At 44.7% G+C, this 9,640-nt stretch overlaps 1 pseudogene; it reads right to left on the reverse strand.

Moving 5' to 3' along the window:
* Positions 1-9,640, reverse strand: part of LOC109938225 — a 27,391-nt pseudogene that overhangs the window by 2,284 nt on the left and 15,467 nt on the right.

A 9,640-nucleotide genomic window follows, 5' to 3' on the forward strand; every position in this document is an offset into this window, starting at 1 on the left:
ATGAACTGTTCGAGCTCCTCGTGGGAGCACGAGGCGGCGCCGATACAGTCATCAATGTAACGGAGGAAGAGGTGGGGTTTAGGGCCGGTGTAGGTACGGAAGAGGGATTGTTCCACGTAACCTACAAAGAGGCAGGCGTAGCTTGGGCCCATGCGGGTACCCATGGCTACCCCCTTTGTCTGTAGGAAGTGGGAGGAATTGAAAGAGAAGTTGTTGAGGGTGAGGACGAGTTCGGCTAAGCGGGATGAGGGTATCAGTGGAGGGGGACTGGTCGGGCCTGCGGGACAGGAAGAAGCAGAGGGCCTTAAGGCCATCTGCATGCGGAATGCAGGTGTAGAGGGACTGGACGTCCATGGTAAAAATGAGGTGTTGGGGACCGGGGAATTGGAAGTTCTGGAGAAGGTGGAGGGCGTGGGTGGTGTCACGGACATAGGTAGGGAGTTCCTGGACCAAGGGGGAGAAAATGGAGTCTAGATAGTTGGAGATCAGTTCGGTGGGGCAGGAGCAGGCGGAGACAATGGGTCGACCAGGGCATTCAGGTTTGTGGATTTTGGGAAGGAGATAGAAGCGGGCAGTGCGAGGTTGGGGAACGATGAGGTTGGAGGCCGTGGATGGGAGGTCACCTGAGGTTTCAAAATCTCCCCTCCCCCTACCGCATCCCAAAACCAGTCCAGCTCGTCCCTGCCTCCCTAACCTGTTCTTCCTCCCACCTATCCCCTCCTCCCACCTCAAGCCGCACCTCCATCTCCTACCGACCAACCTCATCCCACCCCCTTGACCTGTCCGTCCTCCCTGGACTGACCTATCCCCTTCCTAACTCCCTACCTACACTCACCTTTACTGGCTCCATCCCCGCCTCTTCGACCTGTTTGTTTCCTCTCCACCTATCCTCTCCTCTATCCCTCTTCTATCCGCCTCCCACTCTCTCCCTATTTATTTCGGAACCCCCTTCCCCTCCCCCTTTTCTGATGAAGGGTCTAGGCCCGAAACGTCAGCCTCTCTGCTCCTATGATGCTGCCTGGCCTGCTGTGTTCATCCAGCCCTGCACCTTGTTGTCTCGGATTCTCCAGCATCTGCAGTTCCTATTATCTCTGATCACATTATATGGGTTGCATTCATTTCAGCTCTCACATTTTCTTATACCTTTAGCTCTTATTATCACTTATTCAGCTTCTCTCTGTCCAGGCCTGCTATCTATAATCTTTTTGTTTATCTAGCCCTTTCATCTCTTGTGTTCTGAGGAAGGGTCACCCTGGACCTGAAACATTAATTCTGATTTCTCTTCACAGATGCTGCCAGTCCTGCTGAGCTTTTCCAGCAACTTCTGTTTTTGTTTCTGATTTACAGCACCCACAGTTCTTTTGGTTTTTATTTCCTTTCACCTCTTTCTCTCTCTGGGCTCCATCTCCACATATTTGCTCTGCTCTCTCCACCCCTCTGCTAGCCCAACCTGATCTTTAGCATAAATCCCACATTTTCCAAGCTGCTAACAGTTCTGATGAACAATCAGTGGACTTGAAACGTTAACTCTGCTTTCTTCCCACAGATGCTGCCAGATCTGCTACGTTTCTCCAGTCATTTCGATTTTTGTTTCATATCCCCAGCATCTGAAGTTCTGTGTTTTATGTCAGTTTATGAAGTTATTGAATTCAATGTTGAGATCTCAAGGCTGCATAATGCCTTAGCAGAAAATGACATGTTGTTTCTTGAGCTTGTTTTTGTGCCTGCAGGCTCAGGACAGAAATGCTCCATTAAGAGCAAGACGCATTATTAAACTGATCACAGCTGAGAGGTCAGGGTTATTCTTATGGTCATGGTGGAGGTGTTCCTCAAACCAGCCACTCATTCTGCGTTTGACCTCACCAATGAAAAAGAGGCTACAACACTTTCATTTATCTCTCCCTGGATCATGGCCCCACCACTGAACATCAGGCTGATGTTTCCAGGATTGTCACCTCATCTCCTCTAGAAATCTAATCCCTAGCTCATCCCTCACAGTTTTCCAGGTTATTGTCCCTCAAGTCGACACAGCCCCCTTCTACCTCCTCCCCAAAATCCTCAAACAGGCCTGCCCTGGCTTAAGGGTCACCAGACCCGAAACATTAACTCTGATTTTTTTTCTTCACAGACGCTACCAGACCTGCTGAGCTTTTCCAGCAACTTCTGTTTTTATTCTATCGTTTCAGCCTGTTCCTGCCCCATGGAACTTATCTCTTCCTTGACTCTATTTCTCTGTCATTGTTCAGTCTCTTTCCACTGACATTCGTGATTGTTCTGACACTTTACATGGCTGCTCATCCTGCTTTGTACCCTGTCCCTGCTTCCCCCCGCCCCCACCATTCCCGTTGATAGCTTCAACTCTAAGAAATATACCGAATTCCTTCTTGAAAACATTCAGTGTTTTGGCCTCAACCACTTTCAGTGGCAGATAATTCCCCAGGCTCACCTCTCAGCGTGAAGAAATTTCTCCATTTCTCAGTCCTAAATGACCTACCCATATCATTAGATCCTTTATACATCACTTTTTTTTCCCTTTGTCCACTGTTAACAACCCCTTTTCTTTTGCACTAGGTCTCTATTTCATCTGCCTTCTGTCTCACCCTCTCTATAAAAAGTATAAAAAAGGACCCATTTCCCATCATCATTCAGTTCTGAAGAAGCATCTCTGAATTTGAAATATTAACTCTGTTTCTCTTGCCACAGATGCTGCCAGATCTGCTGAGTTTCTCCAGCATTCGCTGTGATGGTAAAATCTGGGTGCTGTGAGGGTAAGGTGACATGTGAATAGGGTGCCAGATGAGTAGGGTGCCAAAGTACAAGGTGGCAGGGGATGAGGTAAGTGATGGAAATTTTTGGAGTAGGTCAGGGTCGGCAGGTGAAATCAAGTCCAGTAGGAGAGGGGAGTGGAGTTGGGGGTCAGGTCCAGTGCTAGGGACAGTCATATCCCAGAGGTATAGGGTGACGTCATGGGAAGGTGAAGTTGAGTGTGAGTTAAGTTGGGAGTCAGATTAATAGCTACTCAGGAATTCAACCAGGTCTAACTTTTCCTGACTAATTATTTGCTTAACTGCAGTGGAACCCTCGGAATTCTCTTATTTAAATGGGTACTTTTGGAGGGATCTGGGGGAGAGGAATTGCTGACTGAAAAATTCAGTATCCCGGCCCATTTACTCGGAGTGTGTTTTGATGGGGATTGTGCAGAGTCCCCATGTGCAGCTCCCATCTACACTGGAATAACAAACTCCCTGGCTCATGGAAAACCTGGGTCTACATTTCAGAAACACTTCCTTGTCTGCAAAAAACTTTGGAATATCCAGAGGTCGTGGAAGGTGCGATAGAAATTCAAGGGTTTCTTCACATTTCTACACAGTGAGCAATTCTCCTGACAGTGTGCTCCTGACAGTTTGGTCCTGAATAGTTCTCCACCTGAGATCCCAGAGTGAGCTCCTGATAGTATTTGAGATTGTATTTCACACTGACCTCACTGGCAATATAACCTGTGGTTTTAAGTGTGGAAGTGTCTGAAGTGTGACTATACTGAGATGGAGTGACTGACACTTGACACTGACCCAGAGGAAACTTACACTGACCCAGTAAAATCTGACAGTGACTCAGAGGAAAATGACACTCAGTAGCAGAACGTTAAAAGAAAATGTTTCCACCAAGACGGGCCTCCTTCAGGGTTTGACCCCCTGCCCATGAACTGAACTGTGTGAACAGCAGCAGATCACGCAGAGCTGGGCTCCTCCTGCAATTCTACAGGATGCAGCTCAGTACTGACACGGACTGTCCAATGAACAGTGTGGCACAACTCTTGTTATTGGCTGCAACTAATTCATTCCCCTCTGTGAAATACTGCCCCTGCCCCCCCACTCAGCAAACCTGCAAGAACCGTATGTGGGACATTTCCTGAACTGGGGAAACTATCAAGCAGTCGAGGGTCTGATTTTACAGAACCGATCAGCACTGTCCCTCTGAACACATCAACCCACACAATTACCATAAACAACAATGACCCCAAATGACATGAGCTGGTAAGACAGAACCCTCTGCCCCACTCCCACTCAGCTCATCGTCAGAAACCAAGACCAACATTTTGTCTCAGCCTCTTGATCTCATCATGTCCTGAAACACAGAGGCACCAGTGAACTCATTCCACAAACATTGTGCAATCAAAATATTCCTGCAATAGAATGTCTTTATCAATGTGAATATACACACAAGTGCCCAGTGAATTCAGGAAATATATGCACAACTGTATAATAATAGACAGAATTTACACATATTGGTAATTTTAATGAAACAAAATATTTCAGCAGAAATGAAAAGCCAAATTAAATATTTATATTTGGGAAAAATAAAGATTGTTCCAATTAGATAAGCATTTTTAATATTTCCATGAAGTATTCCGAAGTGTACATCAATATTTATGCCATTTTAGGGTCAGTTTTATTGAATTGTAACATAGTTCTGTACTTACCACAATTTAGTTCCACTTCGTTGCATCCTGCATGGAACAACAATATTTAAGATCTCACATTTCTTGTTGACTGTCAGTTAAAACTATCAGCTGTAAGTTCACACATTGGGAACAAGTAATGCCCTCACTCAGACTGCACCATCACTCTGCGCTCCAAACCAACCATTAACAACATGGAACAAATGATCTCAGGAAATTTGCAGCCTTTGAGACTCAATACCGTGGCTCCATTTCAGATCAAACCCCGGCACCATTACTTTGTTTTAGATGGCAATGTTGGTAATGATTCTGCTATTCTCATTTACACCTCATCTCACATATAAACAGAAATGATTGAAGATACTCAGCAGGCCTGTGGTAGAGAAACAAAGTTAACCTTTCTCGTCTGATATTACTGTTCTTTGTGATACACACATTCTGAAGAAGAGTCACAATGGACCCAAGACATTTGTTTCTCTCGTTCCACAGACAAGGCCAGACCTGCTGAATTTCCTCAGCATTTTCTTATTTTATTTCCAGAGAAGATGCGTAACCAGCTGGTGTCATGGTTCTGAACAAAAACAGTCTCAGCCGATAACAAGTCGCTGACTGGGTGGTAGGTTAGTGGCAAGTTCAATGACAAAAGCATGCCAGCAATAATGTGAGATAACAAGGTGTAGAGCTGGATGAACACAGCAGGCCAAGCAGCATTAGAGGAGCAGGAAAGCTGACGTTTCGGGTCTGGACCCTTCTTCAGAAATGAAGAAGGACCATTTCTGAAGAAGGGTCCAGACCCAAAACGTCAGCTTTCCCGCTCCTCTAATGCTGCTTGGCCTGCTGTGTTCATCCAGCTCTACACCTTGTTATCTCAGATTCTCCAGCATCGGCAGTTCCTACTATCTCCAGCAATAATGTGATTCGTTCTCAGAATGCTGAACCGCTTGAGGCTTTCAATAAGATACAGAGACATCAATGGACCTTCACAAGCTCAGGAGCTCTCTCTGTTCTCTGGAACAAAACCTATTTTAAACCTGAAGAAAGTGTGTTTAGTTTTCCTTCAGCAGTTTCTGCAAGTTGTGGCTGTAATGAATAAGTCAGAGACCTTTTGTAAGTGTGAACTGGACACCCTGGGTCTGTGACTAACCAATGGAAGCATCTGAAGGAAGATCAAGAGCAGTGTTCAGATCAGCACAAGAGTTATCTCAGCAGCTCCCTGTGAACATGAACACCCATGTTTTCTTTCTCTGTGTGTGTGGGTGTGTTTGTGTGTGCGTGTGGGTTGGAGTGAGGAGGATACAGAAGGAATAGTTTATAAGGAGATTAGAGTCTTAACTAGTCATTATATGCCAATGGTTCATAATTGTTTACCTGTAGCTACAGTCTGTTTACCTGTAATAATTAATTATTGTCAAGTAAAGAAAGCTGGTCTATGCCTTATGTCAACCTGCATCTATAGGACAGGTCAGTTGGGAAATATTGTGTACTTTTAAAAATCTTTAGCTTTTGTGATGACTCCAGAAATAGCAGGACTTGATTTCCAGTACACTAACTCAGTGAGATGTAACAACTTTTCCCATTACTGATTCCTTTTCCTTGCACCACTGAATCACTCCTTCCTCCCACCCTATTATGAACCTTCTAGTCCATTCATTTCACATTTTCCCCTTCCCCAACTCCCTCTCCCCCTACCTCAGCACTTTCTCAAGACCCGATACATCTCTTTTTCCAGTGCAGACAAAGGTCATTAACCTGAAAGATTAACTTGGTTTCTCTCTCCAAATATGCTGCCGAAACCGTTGAATAATTCCAGAACCTTTCAATTATCCTTTTGATCAAATGCTCTGATCATCTCAACATAATTATCCCATTGATGTAAAGACTGACATTGATCGGGAACTGGGACTGGAATATTGGGAAGTGTTGACAGTATTTCTATCTCATGATCAGCCCATGATTATTACATTACAACTCTGCCCCAGTGACACATTGGGAGCTGAAAACTCTGACAGCTGAACCTATCCATCAAGCTACTTCCACCTGTTTCGTGCATGTTTGAAAGGTGCTCTTTGTGGTAACATGTCCCTTGGACAGACAGTCAGATTCTGATTGTCATGTGGAGACTCTTCCTGCTTTTCATTGGCTAACTGGGGAGGAAGTGAAATCGAGTGACATATTGCTCAGCTGTTACCTTGGTCAGAGTATCCAATCAGCAAAACCTCTCTAAATTCATTCTCGAAGGAAGAAAAAATATCAGTGAGGTTTTAAAAAAAGAGAAAACATCCAAATAAAGGAAAAGATACAACATATAGTTTATAGAGTAATAATGAAATTAATTTGTTGTTTTCATTGATCCAGAACATTATGCTGTTTCATTCTGTATTCTGTCCCCTAACTTGAAGTATATTTTTCAGGAAATAGGAAAGAATAATTACATAAAGATAACAAAAGGCTTAATTAAGGAAGCACTGCATCAAACTAGCTGCATCTAATCCACTGGATAATCAACAGCTAACAGTGAAAGAGCATTTCATTACATTGGAGAATAATAAACAAAGAAAAGTTGATGGTTCTGCAATACAACATTCCAATATTTGTATCCAATGCACAAATATGTTTCAAAACGCAAAAGGACAGGATCGGACCCACTGAACCACTCAGTCCCAAAGATGAAGGAACAACATCTAACTCACTGCACACCCAGTCGGGACTGCTGTGGGAAGTTGTTTAAATATAACAGGGTGTGAAGTCACAGGCATGTGAAATAGTCTAGGCCATTGATGGAGATTAATCAGGGAAAAGCAAACAGGATTGTAGAACATTGGGCTGAATCTAACTTTTTTTGGTTAACAGTCAGTTTCATCAAGTTTCATGGACGATTTCTCTTCATGATGTCCAGCAGGTTTTCTCACCATTTCTTACCAAAATCACCTCATTAACTACAGACCGTGTCACTATGAGCCTCACATTCAGTTCTAGCCTCATCCTACCACCCACCATTTCTGAAGCAACTCGCCACTGCTGGGATATCCCAGAATTGACCTGATCCCTGGCAGCAGTGCCATCTCTACAAGGCTGTTGTGCAGCCAGACAGATATGTCAGCCTGCAGCTGCCCCATACAGTTCCTGCCATTTTCCCCAGACGGAGCAGACAGGAGGTAATTATTGCCTCACTTTGTGGACAGGAACCTAAAGGTCCCGCTGGACAGGGTGGTGTAGATACCCTCTTCCCCCAGGACCAGCCGAGATGGTCACGATGCTAGACCCTGCCTGGTCAGAGGGTGGCACACGGGTGAGTACAGTCTCAGCGTCTGGAGGAATGCCCAGCACATCAGCGACATTCTCCACTCCACCACCGTACGATCCACCATCTTCTCTCTACTACCGCACACTCACTCTGTCTCTGCTGCTGCACCCACCTCCCACCAAGGCTCATGCTTTACCATACTCACTACGGACTGGAACATCTTCACTCACTCTCCATCACCTACACCAACACCTGACACCACAAACCCTATTTGTTCTCTGTGCTGCCTACACACTCACTCAGGACACCTTCACACCTACACCAACAGTAAGAGCACTTTTGTCTCCATTAATAACTGCCTCTCTTTCATTCAGGAGGAAAACAGTCCCCAGTAGTCAGTAAGAGTCCGTACGGCTTGGGGGGTACTAGCTGATAGCTGACTCCTCACAGCTAATGAGGGGTAATGCTGCTGACTGACCATATCCTCTGGCTGAAGGCTACCTCCCTTGACTTGACTGTGTTCTGCTGACAACCTGACCATCTCCTTGACTCTGCGTCTCTCCTAAACAGCAGGGTTAAACGGCAGAACTGTGAGCATCGTATATCTGGCTGAGGGACAAGGAGTAAATGTTAATGAAAAAGCAGAAATGCTGCAAACATCCAGATAGGCTGAGAGTGAGTGAGAGCTAAAAGAACAAGTAAACATCCAGAGATGCAGTTTGGCCCAGTCCATGAGCTTGGTGTGTGCCTTTGAGTGTACAGTGTCCTTGCAGCAGCTTGACAATGAAAGCTGCCATTGCACCCCAAGGTGCAGCACTGACATGCAGAGGGCAATGGTTTGCAGATGTGCCATGAGCGTGTTTCAAGGCTGGCACATGTTGGATGCCAAAGTCCATGGACATAGGTTACGTGTGGCCGGTGCCCATGGAGCGTGCCCAGAGAGGTTGGTGTCTGATTTCCAACATTGAGATCCCCTTGGAGTGAGCAGTGAGCTGAAGTCAGCAGGTACATGTTTGGATCTCCATGTTGAGAATTCTCAGTATCCCGTTTGTATGACAGGTTTGGTGAGATAGAAGCATGTATATTAATGAGGTGAGGGATGCAGTTAATAAGGTCTTTCACAAGCAAGAATCCCCTTTAATAGGCAACACGCATTGCTGCCTTGTGAGGATCCCACCTCAATGCCAGGCAGTGACATTGAAATGGGCCTCAATGGACACCTCACACAATTCCATCAACTTCTCACCACAGACCACATCGCTCAGACCCTTATAAAATTTCACCCTCTATATTCAAATTCCTGGATTTCCATGAAGTGAAACTGGAATTTTCTTACTCAGTGTCTGTAAATCAGATTCCTGAAATGGTTCTGAAATAACTTACCTTCCAAAGTGAGGAACTCCTGTAGTTCTGAAAGACAAGAACACAGGAATGTGTTAGTGAGTGAGATTCTGCAGCTACTGCCACATCGGGGACACGCACAGAACACAGATCAGACTTGTCCAGCAGAACCATCAGCTGGGATCAGAACAACATTTTAACATTCTAAATCTCAAATTGAAAATCTGACAGAATTTATAATTGATGTTTTTCATCTTTCACTTGACATTCTCGTGATGATATAATTTCAACAAAACTGTTCAGTTAAATACATCACTTAATGCACATTGGGATGAAACACAGGCAGTGATGGGATTATATTTATGGTACATATTCATGATCTTGAGTTTTTTAGCTGTCCTCTTTATCCATGATTTATTACTTGGACATATTTGGACGTATAAATACTTGGACATATTTTAATTTTTCTAATTCATGAGGCCTTGCTATTTCAATAGTATCAATCACTGATTGGATCTCCTCTGGTCAATTCTTTGAATCCTCCTCTCCATTCAAACCCACACCCCTCACTCCTCTTCCTCTGTATCCAATCGCCT

Source organism: Rhincodon typus, chromosome 35, assembly GCF_021869965.1.
Source record: "Rhincodon typus isolate 14 chromosome 35, sRhiTyp1.1, whole genome shotgun sequence".
In the NCBI taxonomy this organism is placed as follows: domain Eukaryota; kingdom Metazoa; phylum Chordata; class Chondrichthyes; order Orectolobiformes; family Rhincodontidae; genus Rhincodon; species Rhincodon typus.